The sequence below is a fragment of the Magnolia sinica genome, chromosome 11, assembly GCF_029962835.1.
Source record: "Magnolia sinica isolate HGM2019 chromosome 11, MsV1, whole genome shotgun sequence".
Lineage (NCBI taxonomy): Eukaryota > Viridiplantae > Streptophyta > Magnoliopsida > Magnoliales > Magnoliaceae > Magnolia > Magnolia sinica.
Genome location: NC_080583.1, coordinates 16,726,326 through 16,750,580, shown reverse-complemented (window position 1 = coordinate 16,750,580; position 24,255 = coordinate 16,726,326). Strand labels below are relative to the sequence as shown.

Here is a 24,255-nt window from a genome sequence, read left to right as displayed (position 1 = left end):
GGAGTTATGTATTTCAAGAATAAGCTGGATCCAACCGACATGATTTTTAGGCCCCATGTAAATGATGGACTGGGTTGATTTCTAGGCTCTATGGCTAAAATGAGGGTGATTAACCTAGTGATTACGGATTTCACTAAACATTACGATGGGGCTTAAACATCATGGTGGGGCCTACTAATTCTTAAAAAGGATTTGGGGTGATTTTCATATGCAAAAGTTGATTGATCTCAAACAAGTGCATACTCCATTCCAATTGACAGTTTGAGACAAACAATGCTACTATTTTGTTGAGTGCTAAAAATAATTATATATAAAAAAAGTACATAGCAAAAAAATAAATAAATAAATAAATAAATCTCACACATGGCATTCCTTGATTTTCATATGAAATTCATGCCGATCACCAGCATCTCCCCATTTTAGCGTTAGGGCCCAAAAATCAGCCCGTTCTGTGATTCATGCAGACCATAGGATTGGAACAGTATACGGGGCAACGTTCCCCCTCTAAATTGGTTCCCTTCATGTGGCTTTTCATAGTTTATGCTTGTCATCCAATGGTTAGAGTGAATTTGATATAATTATCACGATGGGCCTTGGCAAGATCAAGGGCTGGCATCCCTCTCCCTGATGTTTCCATTTGTATGGCCCACTTAAACCACATACCAGGCTAATTTTTGAGCCTTGTAGCTAAAATGGGGTGACACACCTAGTGATGGGGGTGTATTTCACTTAAACATCAAGGTAGGGCCCACCTCGAAGTTGATTTCTGATGATTTTCATGCTGATTAATGTAAACATGTGATGTTTATGTAAAATTCTTTCCGATCACTAGGTACATTAGCCCAATCCATGATTCAGATGGATCACATGATTAGAAATAACATACGGGACAAAGCTCACCCTCTAAACTATTTTCCTTTGTATGCCCCACCTGAATAACGGGTGGGCCTCGTTTTTGTCCCTATGCTTAAACTTTAGATTGTCATCTAATAGTTGGAGTGGATTTGATATAATAATCGTTGTAGTCCGTGAAAAAATCAAGGGTGGGTGTCCCCCTCCAAATTGTTTCCCTTTGAATGACCCACATGAATCATGAAGTAGTTTGATTTTTGGGTCCTACAGTTAAAATGGGGTGACGCACCTAGTGATCAAGGTAGATTTTCCTTAAACATCATGGTGGGCCTACTAATTGTTGAAGTGGATTTGGGGTGATTCATTGGTAATGTTACCACATGAATCACACCTCTGCCTAGTGATTTCAAAATGACTGAATTTACATTATTGTACACACTGCTAAATGCAAAATAATAATAATAATAATAATAATAATAATAATAATAATAATAATAATTTGCTAACCACACCAATTATCACCAATTACCATTGACTTGAAGCTGTCAAATGACCACTTAGGCACTGGGCCCAAAAATGGGATTGGTCTATAATTCAATAGCTTGCATCCCAAAGATACTTTGGTAATTTCTTTCTGTATGGTTTCTTTTTGCTGGTACTTTGTCATTGGTTGTGAGTTTGGAATCAATGGATACCTAATTCGAATTCATCTTCTTCAAAGTGCTTCCTTTTTAGCAGCTTGCATCAGGAACACATGTAACATGTTGCATGCACTCAATTGACGGCAACCCTATTGCCCATTGAGATGGATGGATGCTAACCTTCTTCATTTGTTTAACTTATGGTGCAGTGGTTAATTGGTCACCCACAATTCCTTTCAAATCCTCTATATATTGGAGGTGACTCATATTCTGGCATAATTGTTCCAATTTTTGCCCAAGAAATAGCAAATGGTAATCTCTCTCTACTTTATGCATACTTAGTATGAATTATATTTTAATCAAGTAGTTTCCCACGATCATATTCATTGGATCTAGGGTGATTAGTTGACCGGATGGTCTGTTACGGTGAAGATTGATAAGTTACGTGTCTCGTAAGGATACCCAGATCAAAAGTTATGACAGATTTATGGTTCACACTTTAAATTAATGACAATTTATACCTATTCGAGTTGAATTTCTTCAAACCGGATACATACCTTCTTTCAGTTCAGCCATGCTAGGAATGTAGCAATGCCATATCCAACATCAATAGTGCAAGGAGAAAGTGTGAAGAGAAAGAAGAGAAAAGAGAAGATAAAAAGAGAAAAAGGCTAAAAAGATTTTCTTAAAAAAGAAACTCCGTTAAAAAGTAAGAGAAAGATGAGAGAGAAAAAGTAAGACAGGGATGAGAGAGAGTTTTGATGTTGTGCATACCAGCGATCCCTTATCAGAAGGGGCTCCTTGTTAAACGTGTCAACCAATCTTGTCCACGTGATATTGGAGTCATTGGAGCCACAGGTAAGAAACGTTGTGTGAGCGCATGGATGATTGGGCGAAAGTAAATCAGGCCAACCAACTGTTAAAGAGCTACACATGAATGAAAACAACGAGAAGTATAATAAAAGTCACAAGTTCTTCTCAATAATTTCCATATCACCGTCCACCTGAGAGTTTAACTGGCCTTAGATTTTCATCCAGACTGATGCAAGGATGAATGTGATGAGGTGGATCACTGTCTTCTTCAAGGATAACTACTCTGAATCTATGGAGTTTTTCAGGACTCCTCACATAGACTTCTCAAATCCACGAGGAAAGAAAACAAGAAAAATATAAATAAATTCCAATAAATTTGTAATTTGATTGATGAATAAACTAAACGAGTTCACAAATCTTTAAATAGAGATAACCAAGTAATGAGAGAAATTTCAGAATCATGCTATAACTAAAACTCCTAAAATTGGCAACTTACTATAAATATTTAACTTATTATTTATAGACGGTTGTGATGTCTTCTAGTCCGCAAGGTTTTTGGCCAAAAATAGTAAGTGTCCTATTTGACTTCACTAAGTTATTCTCCTAATTATTCTAAGCTCTTTAATTTCACATTGGACACAACTCCTAAAGCTTAATGGATAAAGAGTTATAATCAAAATAAAACTTACTATTTATAGTAAAAATGGAATTAAAATAGGGAAACGACCATCGAGCTGGCTAAAGTAGCATGTTCTACCCCAAAATCATATATTTTACGTTCGATAACTCGTTCCGGATTCTGATATACGCCCGATTTAAGGTTTGATGGTCCGGATCACTTCTGTTGTTGACCCAGCCTTTTTTGATCCATCTTGGCCATGAAACTGTCCATGACCCGCTCTACATTACAGACGATGTACATCATGGGTCTCAGCTGATACAGCTCGTATATCATACACATGTGCCGAGATGGCTGGCACTTGTATGCTAGTGTAGAGAAGCATGTAGACGGGTGCGAAATATCTTGACAGACGAGAAGGGTTCTCCAAAACCTCAGCTCAACCACTGGAAATGGTTTGCTTTTGGTGAATCTCATCCGGAAAATCGGACGTGGGCCCTGCTGATTTCCCACCACCCAACACAAAAAGAAAAAGGACCCGCGTCGATTCTCTCCTCAATCTTGTGAGTTCTGCATGCCCGTACAATATTATAGAATTGACAATCCCTTCATCTGGGCACTAGTTGGCCGGTTGCCCAGTCCAATACAATTGATTAGTGGATACTCCCGTCTACATGGGGCCCACCAAATCAACGGTATCGATCACCACACAGAAGTCCTAACAATTCGGGGTTTATATTTCTGGTAATTTTGATTTGTTACACTTTCCGTACGACACATTTTCAACTTCGTATGTGATTGCAGGTATTCAAGCTGGCCAGGAACCAACCCTCAATCTCAAGGTATCTGATTTAAGAAAATGAAAATTTCAACAGTTAGGTTACCATCTAGAGTTCATATGACTATTTTGAAATGGTGGCGACTCTTCAACGAAGGGCATGGGATTGTTGTACAGCAATCAGACCTGACCAGCGGATCCAATTATCAACCGGACACACACACACACACACACACACACACACACACACACACACACATATATATATATATATATATATATATATATATATATATTATTTTGCCCTTCGAATTTGTACTGCTCACCAATTTAGTTTAAACCGTCCATTTGATAGGGATCAATTAGATGTTTTAGATGTCTTGATCAGTGTGGTTTTAGAAATGTGATGCATCTGCAATGTGCCCAAAACTGATTTTTTTGCTCAGAATTTGTACTATGATTTATTTTTATTTATTTATTTATTTATTTTTAATTTACAAAAAAACTACCTAATTAATATAAAATTAATCGTTTTGTACCCTTTTCAATAAGTTATACGGGAAATGTTACTATGAGGTCGACCTCATGGGAACTTCCATGAGGTCGAGCTGTATGGGCCCCACTGTGATGTGAGTCAAACATCTACCCCATCATTCAGATGCAACGTTGCATGGTGGGCCACTGGCTTAAAATTTAAGTCAATCCATGACTAGGGTTGGCCACACTGCATATAACAGTTCAAAGGGGTTACCCTCCCATTAAAACTTTAATAATCATTTATTGGGTCCATCGAGATGTGGTTCACAAATCCAGCCCATCCATTGTGTGTGTCCCAGGTGGCTAAGGGGTCAGACCAAGTATCAGCTGCATCTAAAACTCAGTGGGCCCCACCAAGTGCTTTTATATGTTTTAGGCTTGTCTTCACATGATATGGCCCACTTGAGTTCCGTATATGGCTGATTTTAGGTATACCCAATAACCGAAAATGGACCCATCAAATTCACGTTATTGATGTTCAACACACATCACGGTGGGGCCTACACCGCTCGACCTCATAACTGAAAGGGGACCCATCAAATTCACGGTATTGATGTTCGATAGGCATCATGGTGAGGCCTACACCGCTCGACCTCATGGGAAGTTCCACAGTACCATCTCCCGGATATATATATATATATATATATATATATATATATATATATATATATATATATATATATATATATATATATATATATATATCCGGTTTCACTGCTTTCCATTAAATTTATTTACGAGTCTTGGGCGTGCAAGCAAGTAGCTTGGCTGCTTGGTTGGTCCCACCATGATGTTCATATAAAATCCATCTTGACCACCGGTTGCATCCCTTTATGTTAGGAAAAGGGTCCAAAAGTACACCCATCCATGATTCAAGTGGACCACATAATCGAAAACAGCGTATAAGGAAATGATCACCCTTCAAATTGTTTCTTCTTGCATGGCTCACCTTAAATCATCATGATGGGCTCCATAAAAATCGAGGGTGGACATATCTCTCCTTGCTGGCTGTTTTGTTTGGTGTGGCCCACATAAATCACAAGTCAACCTTTTTCTTTCTTCTTTTTTTTTTTTAAATTTTAAATTTTAGCTCTAGGCTAAACTAGGATTAGGCATATAATGGTGGGACTGAATTTGGTATGCACATTATGGTGGGCCTCACTAAAAGTCAAGTATGAGCGTTCTCTCCATCTGGCTACAGAGATTATTTAGAGAAAAAAAATGGAATTTTTGGGCAGGTTGATCTTGATTTTGAAAGGCCCACTGTGATGTTTATGTAGGTTCCACTCAACTCATTAGAGATTTAATCTCGTATTAGGCTAGTAGACAAAGAAAATAAAATAAAAATAAAAATCTAGTGGAAGCTTGGGGGGTCAAACCAAAAGAAACAGTTGAGAAAGACATCCACACTTAATTTTTACAGGGCCCACCATGATAATTATATAAAATCCACTCCAACCATTAAATTCCACATAAAAATTAGGCTAGCAGCCCAAAAATCATACACATCCATGATTCACATGGGCCATAATAATGGAAACATCTTAGGGGAGTGAGCATTGTCCTATATGCTATTTCCAATCACATGGCCCACTTGAATCACATATGGAGTTAATTTTTGTGCCCTAAGCCTAATATGTGGTCACCCACCCGATGGTTGAGGTGGATTTTACATAAATCATGGTGGGGCTTACCAAGCTACCGACCCATTCCTAATACCGTGATGGAAGGTAGTGGAATGATAATTACATCAATTAATGAAGTAGCTATTTGAAAATCTTATTGAGAAAGGAATCGGGATATAACGTTTCATATTAATTAAGTAATTACTTGTAAAAAAAATTTAAACGGATATTTTGATAGCAATCAATTGGATTGTTAGGATGTATCAATGTGATTTCAGAAATGCGATCAATCCGTAATGTGTCCCATAAACTGGTTGGTCTAGATTGCTGTACATGAGTGACAAAAACCTGGTGAGTCTTTAGCCACATTTGCTATTAAAAAAATAAAAAAATAAATGATTGAATTGCGCTCTCTATATTTCGATGGTGTGTTGGCCACTTGGTAAGTAGATTGCATTGATATTTAGCTTATACGTGTAGGAAATTGGCCACACCTGATGAGTGGACGAGATATATACACGTGTCCATCTTGGCACTTTTGTCACCAATCGCCACACATGCGTTCAATCCATGATAGAATGGACGGTTAAGAAAGATTGACTCGACAGTCCCTAATCCACATACATCATATGGTCCAATGCGCGGACAAGCATGACTTTCTTAAAAAAGCTGTGGCCTATGTGCCCCCCTGATGAGCGACATGTTCCTCGCACGATATGCTAAGTGGCTCATGCGACTGCGAATCTATGCTAATCATGGTTTCACGACTCGGTTTCTGGGTTGGGTTGGTGCACGGGTCACCCTTCCTCATGCGTTATTTATTTATTTATAATTAATTGCAGGGTTATTTCCTTGGAAACCCGGGGACGGATCCAAGATATGATACTAACTCAGTGGTACCATACGCCCATGGGATGGGTCTCATATCGGACGAACTCCATGAGGTAATAGATAGCATGTGAACCCCTTCTTGTGCATTGTAGGGCCATCCATGATGTGGGCCAAATGTCTGCATGGTCCGATGATCTGAACCGTCAATCTTCTGGGCCTGACCATGAACACCCATGGTACAAATCTCACGTTCACCACCTAAAGAATGTTAAAGCCGGTGTCACTGGTTAGCTGCTTATCATCCAACGAGAAATCATCTATTAATCCAACGGATAGGATTAAGTTAGGGTGACTCTTGTACCATGGGTGCATATCTGAAGTACAGATCGAAGCATGTCAAAATGTCCTCACGTGTGAAAATTGTTGATTACTCACTAATCTACGTGTCCATAGGGGATTATGTTATACCCCACTCGGGGGCGTATAAAACTCGGTTTGGTAACAACCTGGTCAACTCCTTTATGACTCGGTCGACTCAGCGGGAATCCTCTACAGCACCCGTTTTAGACAGCGAGTAAAGCAATAGAGCTTTGTCGGGTCCACTGTCGGGTCCAAGCAATCCATCTCATTTTCACATTGTTGCCTGAAAGTCAGTACATTTCGGAGTGTTTGTTTGTCCTGTACACCTGATGAACGGGTTGGATTGAGTATACACACCATCCTGGGCCCCGTATGTAATCCTATGATGGAGAGAGTAAATGTCACATGGACGTTGCCGTAAGCCCTATAGAGTTTTTGTGCACAGGCTCCCTGTAACAGGTGTTGTAGGAAGGCCATATGCATTGCCTTGCATCTTGCCTCCATTTTAAAGATTTCTGAACTAGAAGTTTTTCTAATTATTATTGCAGTCAGTTAAGAAAAGTTGTGAAGGAGATTACATAAATCCAAGAAATCCTAAATGTGCACAGGATCTTGAGGCAGTGGATGAGGTAATAGGGCTGTTTCAGCCTCCTATTTTTAATTCTGCTCTTTGTATGGGCAAAGGATAATGGTGTTGATCTTTGGTACATGCAGTGCACTTCAAGACTCCATAAAGGGTACTTTTTAGAGCCCAACTGCCCCTTTGCATCCCCAAGGCCAAACGATATGGTGAGCCACAGAAGATCTCTAAGGGAGAAATCAGAAGAGCTGGTTCTCCCAGATCCTCAACCCCAATTTGGGTGTAGTGTAGGGTATACTCTCTCTCTCTCTCTCTCTCTCTCTCTCTCTCTCTCTCTCTCTCTCATCATTAGCTGCCACATATAAGCTATGGTATTATAATGCTTCATTGATGATTCTGACCTTTGACTTCAGTATTTCAATATGGGCCATTAAATAATCATCTTCATAGATACCCGTTCAATAAATGTTTCTTCCTATGAGCCTCGGTAGCAGTAGCATTAATCCAGATAATGAAAGCTTTACATCATCGTTTGAAATGCGCTCAGAGGCAAGGTCACTACCAATACTGGAAGTATTTTCACATGCCACATTGCGGACTCAGGCCCATATGGACCAATGATATACATATCAAGTAGACACATCAGTTGCAATATGTGAAATCTTGCTCTAGGGTGGAAACCACCTATCATGCAAAACACTTACAGAATAAGATTATTCTGCAATAACTTGTAGAAGAACCCATCTAAACAATTTATGATCCAATTGATATCCATTACCTTTATTTCGTCATCTCTTTAAGCATCTCAACTATTTAAATTATTAATTTATTTATTTTTTTCAAAAAGAAATCACAATAGAGAGCACTTCGGGCACCCTCTCAGAAAAAAAAACGACCAAGATGAGCCTATCATGGGGAAAAGAAAAAACAAACTAAAACTAAACTGAACAAATAGCCCGACCCGCAACCTCCATCGAACGGCCACTGACAGCCCTTACTGCCCTCTTGGGCACTGCCTAATGGAACCCAACCATACACTATCAAGCATGGCTAGGCCCCGAATACGATGAGGAAGCTCAGAGGCCTGTGTGAATATGGAAAGAGACTACTAAATACTCCCCAACTTGGCCAGACCATCCGCTGCGGCATTCCCTTCCCTCAAAATATGGCAGAAGGAAAACTGACCTCTGCCCTTAATTCTCTGAATCTGGGACAACCAATAGCGCCAGCGTACGGCCACCTGAATCTTACCCTTCAACAAGTCCACAACCATTTTGGAATCCGATTACACCTGAACCTTGCTCAGCCCCCTCTTCAAGCACATGACCAAACTGTCCCAGTTTGCTCTAAGCTCCGCAATGTTGTTGGATCCCAACTCATAGCCAATTGCGAAAGCGAATATAAGCTTGCCTTTTTCCCCTCTATAGATCCCTCCACCTCCCGCCAACCACTGAATGTCCCTGGACGACCCGTCTACATTCAACTTACTCCAACCCACTTCCAGAGGGAACCACTTCACAATCGAAGTTACCATCTTCTGAGGAAGAGGAGCATCAATCCCAAGGGTCGTGAACGTGATCTCACTGACCAAGGATCTGTTGGTGGATTTAGATAACCACAAACTAAGCGTTTGAAACCACCCGGTGAACCTGTATATCGTTTTGGAGGGGAGGGCCTTTGAACCATCAAATATACTTTCATTTCTGGTAATCCAAATATCCCATAGGATGATGATAGGAGTCAGGCCATGCAGAAGAGCTGAGTTACCCAATGAAGATGAGGCTATCCACCAGGCCCTTAATTTGTCTTCAATTGACTGATTGCCCAAGATTGTGATCCAAAAAATGGATCCGAAGTGGTGCCACATTGCCTTTGCTAGGGAGCCCACAATGAAAAGGTGCAGTAGCGACTCATTAGCTGGAGACCGACTCCCACTCGCCCTGCAGCAAATGCACTTTAAAACCATATAAATTCTCCTGGATTGAACACTGCTATCAGTAAGGTTGGCGTCATGCAATACCCTCCAAGCGAAGTAGCAGATCTTACGGGGTAGCATGGAGTGCCAGACCCATTCCGCCCAACTTCTCCTCTGCCCACCAGAATGGCTAGCTTGCCACGCTGAGGGGGGAAGAGGTCCATTTGGGCCTAGGAAGTCCCTAACCTTCATGTCCAGCAACCCCTCTGGAATAGGCCTTGTCGCTCGCTGCTCCATGTGGCACAGGCTAGACCAATCTCCCTCCACAAGCTACACTCCCCTTGACCCGCCTGGCACTAAACCGAGATATCTAGGAAATGGAAGGAGGATCTGATGCTCTTCCACATCGGCAAAGGCATAGACGAGACCTCAGGGCCTCCGTCCATCACCCTGAGATCACGTTGGTACTTGGATTTCATCAAAGCCACCCATGGGCTACTCCCCTGCTCGAACTTAATCGCCCAAGCCATCTTGATCCTGAAAGCCTTCATGATTTCTTTGAGGGAATGAAAGCCCAACCTACCTTCACTCTTGGGCTTGGAGATCCTCTTCCAGCTAATCCAATGTAACTTTTTGATGCCATCTGACCAACCCCAAAAGAAATTGGTGAAGCTTTTCTCCATATCTGGTATAACCTGGAATGAAACCCGTGAGGGTGCCATCGTATGAACCGGGATACTACCCGGCACATGACGAATGAGGGTGGCCCTACCAGCCTGAGAGAGAAATTTGGCCTTCCAGCCAGTGATCCAATCCTCTATCTTGCTGAGCAGGGGCTGAAAATATGCACTTTTCACCCTACCCCTAGCAATCAGAATACCCAGATAGGTGAAACTAGAAGATGCCTTCTTGATCCCTAGGCAGTGCTCAATCCCTCTAATCCTGACTTTTGGCGGCTTGTCGGAGCACATAAATGAGCTCTTGTCATAGTTAACAAGCTGTCCCAAAGAAGATTGGAACTCCTCCAGGAATGTCTTCACTGTCTGCAGCGACGCTAATCCTCCGTTTATGAATAGGAGGGTATCATCTGCGAATAGAAGGTGGGATATGACCGGGTAGCCTTGCTTGAGCTTGAAAGTGATGCATGCACCTTGTTCCATCAATGATTTGAGCCTCTACTAAGAACCTTAGCAGCCAGGATAAATAGACTAGGCACAAATGGGTCACCCTGACGAAGCCCTTTTAAGGATTTGAAGAAACCCACTGCCTCTCCATTAACTAGAACAAAGAACCAGCTGTTCGCCCATCATTTCTCGACCATCTCCACCCAAATATTATTGAAGCCAAACTTCCTGAGAACCTACTTGAGGAAGCACCATTCCACTCTATCATACACTTTTTCCAAATCTAATTTTAGCACCATGTTCCCACCTCTAACCTTCCTATTGATATCTCTGAACATCTCCTGTGCCAGGGCAATGTTTTCTGCTATCGATTTCTCCTTCACAAATGCACCTTGCTCGGGGAAAATCAGGGAAGATAGCAGATCGTTCAGCCTGGAGGCGATGATCGAAAAAATCTTATAAACGAAATTGCATAAACTGATGGGGACTCTGAGAATGTGGAGGGGGTTGCCACTTTTCGAATGAGATAGATGAGGGAGGAAGAAAAGGCCTTGGGTATATTACCCCCTGGAATAGGTGAATCACCGCTCTATAGAGGTCGACTCCCACAATGTGTCAATAGGAAGTGAAGAAACCCCCAGAAAAATCGTTCGAGCCTGGCGCCCCGTCTGATGGAATGACGCTAATAGTGAGATGCACCTCTTGGAGGTAGGGACTAGCCAGTAGGAAGTCATTGTTGCCTTCCGAAAGAATTCTCAGGATGGATTACAAGAGGGCTAGGGAAGGGGACAAGCCTTCCGACTTGAACGTGAATTTGAAGAATTTGACTAGTTCTAATTTGATCAAGATGGGATCACGAATTTGTCCCCCCCACCCCTCAAATTTTAATTGACTTGATTTCTGCTTTTCTTATCCTGTCTAAAATTGAAGCATGGAAGAATTTTGTGTTCTTGTCTCCTTCCTTCAACCAAGAATTTCTAGACTTCCTTCCTCAGCTCCATGCTTTGGAAGTGTTGCTTGGCTTCTAAAAATTGGCACTAAAGATCCTCATCTGGAGAGTTCTGCATCATCAGCTCAATGCGATCCAGGGCCTCTTCTGCCTCTTTGACCTGAAGGTGGATGTTGCCAAAGATTTCCTTGTTCCAAATTTTAAGAGCTTGCTTCACCTTTTCAGCTTTAATTAGACATTGATCATAGGCTGAGCAGTTGCCTTACCCTCCCATGCTCCCTAGACCACCTGGAGAAAGGAATCATTAAAAGTCCACATTTGTTAGAATCTAAAAGGCTTGACCGAACCTAGAACCACAGGGGGAACGATAGAAGAAGCGGAGTGTGATCAGAGCTAGACCTCAGAAGATGCTCAACCCTAAATCGAGGGAAGAAGCTAGCCCACTCTACGTTGATTAGAGCTCTATCAAGCCTAGCCCAGACCCTATCGTTACCCTGCATGTTGTTGCTCCAGGTGAACCTATTCCCTAAGAAACCCGCATCCTGAAGGGCTACTGAATGGATGGCTTCCATAAATTCCCTAAAGCTAGCATAGTCTGGATTTCTGTTCCCCCTTCTTTCAGCTCCCTCAGAGACCACCTTGAAGTCACTGCAAACTGCCCACAGCCCTTGCGACGAGTTGGAAATGGATGCCTTGTCTTGCCATAAGGATCTCCTCTGGAACCTATCGCAACGAGCATAGACTATGTAAACCCTGATGGAGGTTTAAGAGTTCTGCAGGCTAATCATTATAAATAACATCTGATTAGTAACACCAAAAAATGAAATGTTAAGAGTGTTTTTAAAGAATACCCAAATCTTTCCTCGAGAGTCTGCATTGGAGAAAGAAGACTGGAAACCCAGCTTTAAACCAATCTGCACTCGCCAGTCATCGCCGAGCATAGGCTCAAGGATGGCCATAATCCATGGATTATGCCTTTTAATGATCCTCGAGGCTGTCCTTAGAGTGGGGGCATTACCGATGTAGAGCGGGTCGCGGACAGTTTCATGGCCAAGATAAGAAAAGGCACAGTTAACGATAGAAGTGATCCGAGTCGTCGGACCTTAGATCGGACATATCTCACAATCCAGAATGAGTTATCAGGTGAAAAATATATGATTTTGGGGTAGAATGAGATACTTTAGCCACCCAACTAGCTACGTTAGGTTGCGCAAGCCAAATTTGCAAAATACCCCTGGATCGATGGTCGTTTCCCTATTTTAATTTTGTTTTTACTATAAATAGTAAGCTTTAATTTGATTATAACTCTTCATCCGCTAGGCTTTAGGAGTTGCGCCTAACTTGAAAAGAGCTTAGAATAATTAAGAGAGCCGGTTGGTGAAGCCAAATAGGACTTAATATTTTTGGCCGAAAACCTTGCACACTAGTAGACATCACAACCACCTATAAATAGTAAGTTTACTATTTATGGTAAGTTGCGAATTCTTGGAGTTTTAGTTGTAGTTTGCTTTTGATTTCTCTCCCATTGCTTGGTATCCTTATTTAAAGGGTCGTGAACTCATTTATTTCATTCATTAATCAATTTCAAATTTTATAGAATTTATTTTCTATTTTGCTTGTTTTATTTCTTGTGGATTCGAGAAGCCTCTGTGAGGAGTCCAGAGAAGTTCTGTGGATTCGGAATAGTTATCCTTGAGGAAGACGATGATCGACCTCATTACATTCATCCCTGCATCAATTACCCACTCCTCAGGCATTCCACAGGAGAATGTTATCCATCTGTGATACATCCTGTATTCATAGCCTGCCTCTTAAGCTTTCTCAGTCTTTCGTACTAATCCCCTTCCTTGAACTTGCCTGCTGCCTTTAGGATAATTCGATTTCTTCTCTTGTTCTTGGTTGGAACAACCTCCTTCTAAGCTCTTAGAATCCTTTCGCTAGGATCATGGTTGACAATTTTGAATGCTTGGATAGCAAGATGCTCCTCCACTTGAACGCAATTATCTGAATTTGCTGGCAGGCCTGACATCTCCAGCTAAGAATCATCATGGAAGGAGTTTGACTCCTAATTTTGAATCGTCTTATCAGTTTCAGTGGTGAAGTACGAAGATAGATCAATTTCGAATCCCAACCTGTCGTATCCTTCCCCTGACTTCCGCTGAGCTGTATCTGAAGAGGTCCTGATCTCCACCAAGGCAACAACCCAGGATTGCTCAAGCCTACTCAAGCATGGTGTGATTTCCTTGTCTCCATTTCTCTTAGGAAACCTGAATGGAGAGCTCCCTGCAAATCTAGATGGCCTCTGGAAACCTATAGTCCAATCTGTATCCTGCCTGCTTAGTTTGGCTGTCTGAACCTACCAGCCTAATTTCGTATGCTCAATCTGCTTGTCATGGCACGAGTCTCCTGTATTGATTTTCTAAGACATTTCTCCTGGCTCCTCATCTGGTCATACATATCTCAATTGAGGCTCTCTGCATTGGTTGTGTCCTCCAACCTCAATAGATCTACCTCTGTTGATATTTGGAGGCAATGCTGGAGAGCTCACTGGGCCATTACACATTCTGAATGCCTGGACTTCGTCCCTTCCCTGAGACTGAAGTGAGCCTTCCCCAACCAGTCGATTGGATGCTCTTCTCTCTCCAGCATTCAGAGAATCACCTCCAGGGTTCTTATTACGAGCAGGTGTGTGAAGGTTAACCTGGGACTCCTCATGGGAATTTCGTCAAACACCTGTCCTTTTGTCCTGCCCTGAAACTGCATTCTACCCATTGTCTGGTTGATTCCTTAGCTCCCTGAGAACTTCATATGAGATTTTAAACTGCTGTGCTGGAGCTATCTTGCTTGACAAATTCCATTTTCGTGAAAACAAGGTATACCCTATCTTTGACCTTTAATTTTAGCACTTTTCTCGTATATGCACCTGGACAAAGATGAACCTTAACGTGGGCGAAAGCTTGAAAAATGTCAAAACTGCTGTTGGTATCGATTGCTATCACTCTCCCGATGTAGCTCCCCAAGTCAAGGATGACCGTTTCTATTCAGGCGTGGGCCGGAATCCCGAATACTCTAATCCACACTCAATCTGCACTGAATGTATCCAAGGGGGTCCAACGCACTTCTTCGATGCCCATAATCTTGTACAGGTTGAGATCCTCCCTGAATTTCCTTAATTCTTCCATTGTCTTGAGAGTTAATATGAACTAATTTGGGAAGAATCTTACTACATCTATCGTTGATGCTGCATATTCAGATTGCCTAATGGCGTCGATTAGACGCAAAATTGAGATTAAAGAATCAGGTGTTTTAGCTACCAAAGCGAGATGAAGTTGCTGAGCTTATAGGCGACTGCCTCAGGATCTGCGACCATGGTAAAACCACTATCCACCCCTTCCTGAAAACATGTTGATTGTAAGTAGTATTCTCCAATCCCTATGTCAGACTGCCTCTGTGTATGTTGGCGGCATTTGGGGGCCATATATTGGGGGCGAGTGGTGGACGATTTTAGCTTTGGGGATCTCATTTTCTTTCACTTTTGAATCGGTAGGAAAGGCTCTAGGTTTTGCTGCTGAGACTTAAACTATTCTACCATCGATTCTCTGGCCATCAAGCACCCCCATGGCTGCCCTCCCATCACTCTCGAACTGGAATAAGACAAAAGCATATCCGTTCGGATTGTTGGAGTCTGGGAAGAAGGGTATGTAGATGTCCAGCACCTTTCCATACCTCTGGAAGATGAGGAGGAGGTTGCCTTGATTGTAGGTGAAGGGTAAGTTACCAACGAATAAACTCCAACCCGCTCCACACCCACCTCAGTCCCTCCTTTGATCAATGCCAGACCTGAATGGGGATCTACCTCTTCTTCCCCTCCTACCTTGGTTCCTTGATTGACCCCTCCGGGAAGGGGCCCTATCTCTTCTCATGAAAGACCCGGTTCTAGCAGGTGAAGTGCAGACATCCCAGGGTTTTTTTAAAGGTTTCTTTCTTCTCTCTCTGTTTTGCTTCCATCTTCTTATGTGTGGTTTGACTCTATTTTAATTATGACATCATAGTGACACCATCAGTTGGCCAAGTCCAATCGATGGACTTATGCTACTTGGCCCACTCAACCCGCCTCGGGTGAGTCGGGTCTCCACTTGACAGCAAAGGAATCAATCAGGTCACCAAGTCATTAACCACGATATCAGTTTCTTTTAAATTGGACAAATCTTTTGATCTTGGATTTGTAGAAAGGATAGATAAAAGTGATGTTTCTCGTTAAATTCATGGGAAGGAAATATTGTTCTCCTTGTTTACATAATTTTTTCTTTCAACAAAATCTTTTCAAAATTTTATAATCAATTTTATATATATATATATATATATATATATATATATATATATATATATATATATATATATATATATATTGATTGATTGATTGATTGATAGATGGATAAAAAATTTTGGAAAAAATATTTCTAAGTAATTATTGGAACATGTGATTCACGTGGGATGCTTAAAGATGGATGGTACACATATGCCATGTATAAACTTTATATCTGGTTGCTTAAACCTAAATTGTGGCATATGTGAGGTGCTTAAGCTGTACAATGGTACATGTCAGGCAAGACATACATTAGCATATTTAACACATGTTGGTACTTGTTGCTTGATGGCAAACCTAATACACATTGGCACCAGTGGCACACATGGCATATATGAGGCGATTAAAGATAGATGTAGCACGTCACGTACTGGCGCATTTGGGGTGCTTTGCACATGCATGTTGCAAGAACATTCATCTTGTACATTAGCACATGTTAAGCGTAAGAGAAGAAGGATGGTTGCACATTAGCACGTGTAGAATGCAAGAGAAAATATATGATGGTACATGTGGCACAATGGCATCCGTGGGGCATAACAAAACGTAGACTGTGGCACATGTGGCGCATGTGAAGTTAACGAAGATATATGATGGGAAATTTTGGTTTGACCATTAGAAAGTTCATTTTCCTTTAATGGTAGGAAAATACTTTTCTTAGAAATGGAGAAGAAAGTGACTGATGATGCTTTCCACAGACTTCAAAAGATGCTTGACAAACAAGGAAGTTAGCTTCACAAAAAAACAAATTTGCTTGCCTTTCCATTCCATTAATCTAACTGGGCCCTTACATCAACAAACCTTTTATTTTGCACAGGAATATGCATATTTGCTATGCGATTTTTGGGCGAATGATGATAGCGTTAGAAAGGCACTCCGCATCCGTCAGGTAAAATCTCCTAAACCCTCAAGAGATTTTGTTACAAGGCTTGCTTAGCATACATGAACTCCTCATACGCACACCATGTGCAGCCACATCCGTCAACGTGTGTGGAACCGGGCCATAACATAAGGTGGCCGGCCGCAACCATGTGCAAACTCATTTCGATCAGCTCACCAGGCAGGGTACACATCCACATCGAATGGGGACTGGTAGAAATTTATTCAACTGTCCATTACACTAATGCATGTGTGGCCTGAATTTTTTTTAGCCCGGACATGTGACAGTGGGGCCCAACTGTGATCAGGAACCAACTGGATGTATTTTATGTTGAACCCGGCCTCGGGCCAGGCCTTAGTATGAAATGTAGTCAAACCATGGGCTTGGCCGGCGATATATCATATATGGTCCAGAAATTAAAGATTGGACCTACACCCACATGCCCAAAGTTCGGATCCAACACTTGCCAGAGCTAGTTGGCCCAATACCAATCATACCAGCTTGTGAGCCTAGAGGATGATGACCACCATCAAACTTCCATGAGGAACAGGGAACAACCAGAGAATGGCAAAGATGCAACTTTGACATACCTTACGAGAAGAATGTCAATAGTACCATAAAATACCATCTTAATTTGACCACTCGAGGCTATCCAGCTCTGATATACAGGTGAAACTTTGGTCCATCTCCTCTTACTGATCTTTCTATTGACCCAGTGACGTGATACTGATTTTCTTCTTCTTCATCTTCCTCTTTTTTTTTTTCTTTTTTTTTTTTCGATAAAGCGGTGATCATGACCTACTAGTGCCATTTTTGGGCACACAAGCATGGATTAGATCTCTCAATTTCTCCATTGTTGATGAGTGGCGACCATGGTTCGTTGATGGACAAGTTGCCGTGTGAGGTCCTCTTCTATAACATACCCATCGGTAAAATGAACCCAAACTTTGAATTATGATTTCACGTAGGAAGAAATTTTCGTTTACAATGGTTAGGAGTCAGGTCAGCACAAGTCTGGGCCATCTATTTTTTGGGTGCAAAAGAAAGCATGGATCATCCCATTCGAATACCAGACCATTATAGCCATAAACCATCCGCATTTGGGCACACCTTGGGAGTAGCAATTTTCGGACCTAGAATGGTCTCAGGTCCTATTCAATTTTTGAACTGTTATTTTTTGGTGCCAATCTACCCCTGGAAGGGAGTTTATTCGATATTCTACAAAGGATAATACGCAGACACTCAGAAATTCTACATATGACATTCATACGCTCAAATCAAACTGGTAAAATTATGGAACCCACTTGCTAAGTCACATTTCCAAAACAATATTAACATCTGATTATTGTACACTTGTTTGTTGAAATAGGAATATCATTGGATATTTTTCATTTTTAACTGTGCAATAAATATCCACAAAGTTGATATTAGATTATCAATTAATTGTAATTTTTCTTCATTAGAGGTCTAAGATGGGAACCATAAGTTTCATAGTTTAACTTGTGTTAGTTACATACCATGTATACAATTTGAAAATAATTTCTAAGATCCTGCTCCATGGCACAATGCCAAGAGTATTAAAGTTTTTTCTTTAACTTGGGCATGCGGCATAGTTCTAAAAGTCTGATGCAAAGCCCTATAGCAATTGTTGTCCAAGTCCAAAAGCCACTTGGACTGGGGCGCCCCATCATCAGCTAGCCTAACCCATTACAGGATAATCTCACAGCATTTTGATATCACAGGTACACCAGGACGTATTCGAATAAGTTGACATTTGCTACTCTGAAGGCATGAAATTCCTCTTTCTAATTCTTGATGTTGTTATCATGTGAAATAAAAAGAAATTGCATGAACATAAGAAAGACATCTGATCCAATGTCACCTTTTTTGTTCTGGATACAGGGAGCGGGCCACACAGGTCCAGAGTACAAACCCAAGGAAGGCTTTGCAATGTTCCAAAGGTGGATTTCTCGTAATCCTCTATGATCACCTACGATTTTGGAGCTTCAATCCACATGCTTTCCCTGCATGGCTCGCCAAATGCTCCGTTGTACTTGTTAAGAGAGTGGCCCCGTCTGTGGCATCTTATACTATTTAAAATACAATATTGGTGCAGCATAAGTTAGTATTAATCACCCATGTAATGCTCAGAGCGATACAGTAGCTACTTTCCTAATTATTACCAATTGAAGGCTCATAATTCTTCAAGCCGTGTTGGGATGTAAATATTTGATGTAGAGTGGGTTTTGGACACTTTCATGGCGAAGATGGAACATAGAAGGCCCAATCGAAAGTGATCATGACCGTCGGAACCCTAAAACAAGCATATCTCGCAAATTGAATGAGCTATTCTACGTTCCATATATGATTTTGGGTAGGAGAAGCTACTTTAGCCAACCAACCCAGTATGTCGGGTTGCCCAGGTTGGATTTGTGAGATTTTATCAGATCGATGGTTGAAATTCCATTTTATTTCTATTTTTACTATTTATAGTAAGTTTTAGTTCGATCATAACTTTTGATCCGTTGAGTTTTATGAGTTGTGCCCAACATGAAAAGGGCTTAGAAAAATTAGGGGAATAATTTAATTAGGCCAAATTGGACACTTACTATTTTACACCGAAAACCATGAAGTCTAGTAGAAATCATGACCGTCTATAAATAGTAAGTTTAGTATTTATAGTAACTCATGTTTTTAAGGATTTGAGTTGGAGTTTGATTTTGAAACATCTTCTTAGGTTTGATATCACTATTTAAAGGATTGTAAATTCATTTTTATAATCAATAAAGTTATTTTCGATTTTATTAAAATTTATTTCTTTTCCCTCTTGGATTCGAGGAATCTCTGTGAGGAGTCCAAAGAAGCTCTGTGGATTCGGAGCAATTACCCCTTGAGGAAGATGTTGATCAACCTCATCACGTCCTTCCCTGTGTCAGCTGGTATTAGAGAGAGGCTTTCTCCTTAGATCTATGGCTTCTAACGATGGGTTGGGCAACATTCCCATGAACGGTATTTTAAGGAATTTACCATTAACAATGGAAGCTTTCGAAGAGGCGCAACAAAAGAATCAACAAGTCTTGCAAGGGCTGCAGGCTGTCATTGATCGCATGACGAAGGTCTTAGGGCAGTTTCGTGTACATGGTGGTGATCCACCCCCAGTAGGTTTTGGAACTGGTAATTTGTTCACTCCCCAAGTATAGGGTTGTGATGTAGTAATAAACTCGGCAAGACCGAGGTCGAATCCACAGGGATTGAAACTTGTACGTGATCTGGAACTAACTAGATCTAGAACTAGCAAAAGATGTAATCTCAATCAAATAGAATTTAGGGAATAATTGTGGAATAATTATCTAAAACTTAAGTAATTCAGAGGAAGGAAACTAGGGATTCAGAGGATCCACTTGTAGAGATCAGGGAGATCTTATGCCATCATCATGTAAACTAGACTGAACTTCTGTTAATATAGTTTTTAAAGAGATGAAAGGTATATGAATTAGAATGGATTCCATCATCAATCCATGCCCAGGAGGCAAAGCAAACAACAGAATTAAACTAATTACCAACCAATCAACAATGCATGAAAGTTAGGACCATACCCAGGAGGCGATGGTGAACAACAGGGCTTCCTGACGTCATATACATCAAAAGGGAAAAAGAGATATTCAAGGCCATTGCAGACCCATTGTAATTTCAGTCACAACAAACCATTAAAGACAAGAAACATTCCTTTAATTAAACTAAAAGCAACATCAGTTTAGTTTAAACAAAAAAAAGGGCATACGAAAAAACTCCCATCAAGCTACAAGCTTCACCTCTTAGCCCCAGCTAAGAGGTTTAGCCCCACATGATTAGGCTAATAAACTTCGGCATCGTGAGAGAAAGAAGAGAAGGAAAAAAAAAAAACAACAGCCAGCAAGAAAATATCAGAAAAAGAACATTCCTTTTTCTTCTCCCTTTCCAAAGACGAGCCTAATAGACTCCCACGGCTGCCTCTGCCCCCGTCCAGTAGCCAACTTCCTTCTTCCCTTTCCTTCACGTTTCCGCCTCCAGCTGTCTCCTCTTGGTATTCCCGTTCCCCTTGGCCGAGCTCACCTCTCTTTCCCTTTTATAACAGCAGCAGCCGTCGGTGGCTAGGTCGTTCACCGACCTTATTTACGTAGGACAGTTTGCCAAAGAAAACATCCGACTGCGTATCTCTGTTCTGCGCAGCAAAAACGCATAACCATATTGCATTTTTCTGAATCTGAGACAAAGGATCGTCCAGATTTTCATATTCGCCTTCTTGGACAGCGTTAGGACCTTCATTGTGAAAGTTTGGATGGTCCGGATCATGCATCAGAATGTGATCTTGATCACGTTACGTCCCACAAGTGCCGTCTTTTCCGGATGTGCGCGGGTTGCGTAAACAGCGCCCGATCTTGTTGGCGCTGGACTCTCGGTGGGGCCCACTTACCTTGTCGCTTGATAAATCCGACCCGCCCATTGAATTCCTCTCGAAATTTCAGCAAGGAAGGGGTGCTTTTACTCGGGTTCAGTGCGGTCCATCAAATCAACTCTTTCCACCGTCTGCCTTCAGTTTTGACGATAAAAAACTGACCTCCGATGTATCTCGCCATTTTGCCACTTAGACCATGTTTACGGGGCCCTTTTAGGCCTGATGGATGGTCCCGATTATCTGGATCATCGACCGTGGTGGCCCACAAGACCGGACCGCAATCTCTGTTTCATAACAGAAACGGAACTTCTGTTTTTGAAGAGGAGACATCCAGAGGACGGTTTGCCATGCAAGTCTTAGTGCAAAAAGTGTACTATGTACACTGTATGATGATTATGAGAAATCCACACCATCCATCTTGTTGTCCATTTCATTTGATCCGTGTGGGCCGAAGTTCAAGAGTATCTGGACAGCAGGTGGGCCCCAAATCAGGGTTTTATGGACTGATCTGTTAGTTCAGCCACTTTCACGAGGATCCAATGGGTGAAATTTGACGTGTACGGTTAGTTTTTGGTCCTCAAGCTATGTATAAAGTTTCGAGCTAAACGGATGGTGGGAACCCTGTGATCTTGCATTTTGGACCAATTTTCGGGCCACTTGAGCTTCAGTTTCCCGATTTCCGCGGATCCCCGGCGTGTAGTTCCGTCGATCTTGGTTCCTTGGAGTCCGTCCCTTGCCTTGGTGCATTCTAAACGTTAAATCCGTGCTTTAGCATCCCGATCCAGTCTTAGCTCGCAATTCCACCTTGCAACACAAACATGATTAAAATGGGTCATTCAATGGAACCATGTTCATAAATCCAGGCAATAACTGGGTCTGATATGTAATATTTGACCCTCAACACAACCCCCAACCAGCATTTTGCTAGTCCCGAGCAAAATATGCGAAAAGTAAGTTAAGAATTATAGAACAATTTCTATAAAAAAATGAATTCGAGTGATTTTTACAGAATAATCCAGATATGAGAATGCTCAGATTCATGAATGTTGGGTATTACTTTCTCCTAGACTCAGGCGCACGGTAAACTTCATAATCAAGTTCAAAGTATTATTCTAGGAATTAGAACAATTCTGAACAATGAGTATTATGAGTGTATAATGAAATCTCGGCTTATTTCTATGATAACATTGATAGTCAAAACAACATTTAGGACACTCAAAACCTAAACCAGAATTTGCCTTACAATTCTTCTTTTTTATTCTTCCTACTTTTGATTTTTTTCATCGAGGGAGAGGAGAATCGAATCCGTACCTATAGGGAGCAAACCTATGGTGAAGATTATTCGCCTAACCTTTTCCAAAGGTGTCTTCTTTTTTTTTCTTTTTTTTTTTTCAATTGATAATGACGGGCAAATTTTCCAAGCTGGTTCCTTACATGCTCAGTGATTACCAAGTTAACCCTTTAATATCAAACTGAAATCTTAATGTGAAAGCGAGATGTGACATGTGAAATCATAACTCAATCAATGTTTAAAACTTCTAATTATAGATTAACACTTCAAATTTAACTGTGAAATCTAATATAATAGATGACTGAATCTAAGAGTTATAAATTACCAACTTCACTTATCTTGTAATTCTAAATTCAAGATGGCCATCAAAATCGCTTCGAATTCATACGAAATTCTAGAAAATTTTAAAAATTTTCACAATTTTTGCTCAAGACCAAGAAAACGCTGATTAGGAGACCTCATCTCCCACCCCCAACCTAAAATTTACATTGTCCTCAATGTAAAAGGAATAAGCATGCAATGCACATGGGACAAAATAAGTAAATGAGAAGTGATGGGAAGATAATACCTGAAAGAATCAAGAGGCTTTCCATAGATATTTACGAAAAAGGGGGTCAGTATAAGAGAGAAACCATCAAAAGTAAAGACAAAATCCTACCTATACCACTTTCGTAGGTGCTCTCGATTGCATTTAGCGTATGCAACAAGCCTTTAAACCCCTAGGTTGCCCCTAATGGACGAGTTGTAGTCTCGTGAGGGTTTGCAGTGATGTTACCCACAAACATTGAACTAACTAATGATAAAAACGACATGAAATGAAGAACTGGGTTGCCTCCCAGGAGCGCTAAGTTTATCATCTATCCTAAAGCAGTATAAAGCAAACTACCATAGTCCTATGAAAGCAGGGAAAAATTACTCGATCATACCGCAAGGTTCCTCTTCCGGCCAATATCTTGATAAGTTTCTTAGTAAGTTCCTCAACAGGATCATCCAAAAGCCCTTTTTGCAATAGGCTTGGACGCTCTGGAGCATGACTTTCCAGAGAAACTTATGTACCTCATAAGAAATTTTCCATTGAATTGCTTGAGGTATCCAGAGTATATACGATTCACCTGTGACAGAAGAAGTTTCAACGTTAGTATCCCATGGTGAATCAAAGACTACAAGTAAATAAAGTTTAGAAAACTTCTTAAGAAGTGATGTAGTCTCAACACATTCCGAAGTTCCAAACTTCGGTTCAATTTTCAGCTCCTCTTCCTTTACTGGTAGACGTTTAGGATCAGGGGAAGAAGGGGCTTCAGAATAAGGGTTCTCTTGGTCAGTGATGACTACCGAGATGTCGTCTTGCAAGGCATCCACTTTATCTTTTGACATGGGATCGCTTGAATCTGCAGAGTATGCCAAGCAATCATCCAAAGAGTTGGGAAGTTCAGCTAAGCGTGACTTATTTTTTACATTGTAGCTCGTGATGATCTGCCTAAGGAAACCATCATCCTTGAAAGTAGCCAGATGTACGCTTTCTTCCTCCAGTCCTGCATAGACAGATTGAACATCAATAGGGTAAGCATTGATGTGATCACTTTGTTCATTGAGACTACTCAATCGAGGCGTTGAATTGTTAAACATGTACAGCTCAGATGGTGGCCTCAATTGAGTGGTTTC

General features: G+C 41.2%; 1 pseudogene; it reads left to right on the top strand.

Annotated features, from left to right (window-relative positions):
- Positions 1-18,683, top strand: part of LOC131218882 (serine carboxypeptidase-like 18) — a 31,697-nt pseudogene extending 13,014 nt beyond the window's left edge.
- The last annotated feature ends 5,572 nt before the right edge of the window (positions 18,684-24,255 follow it).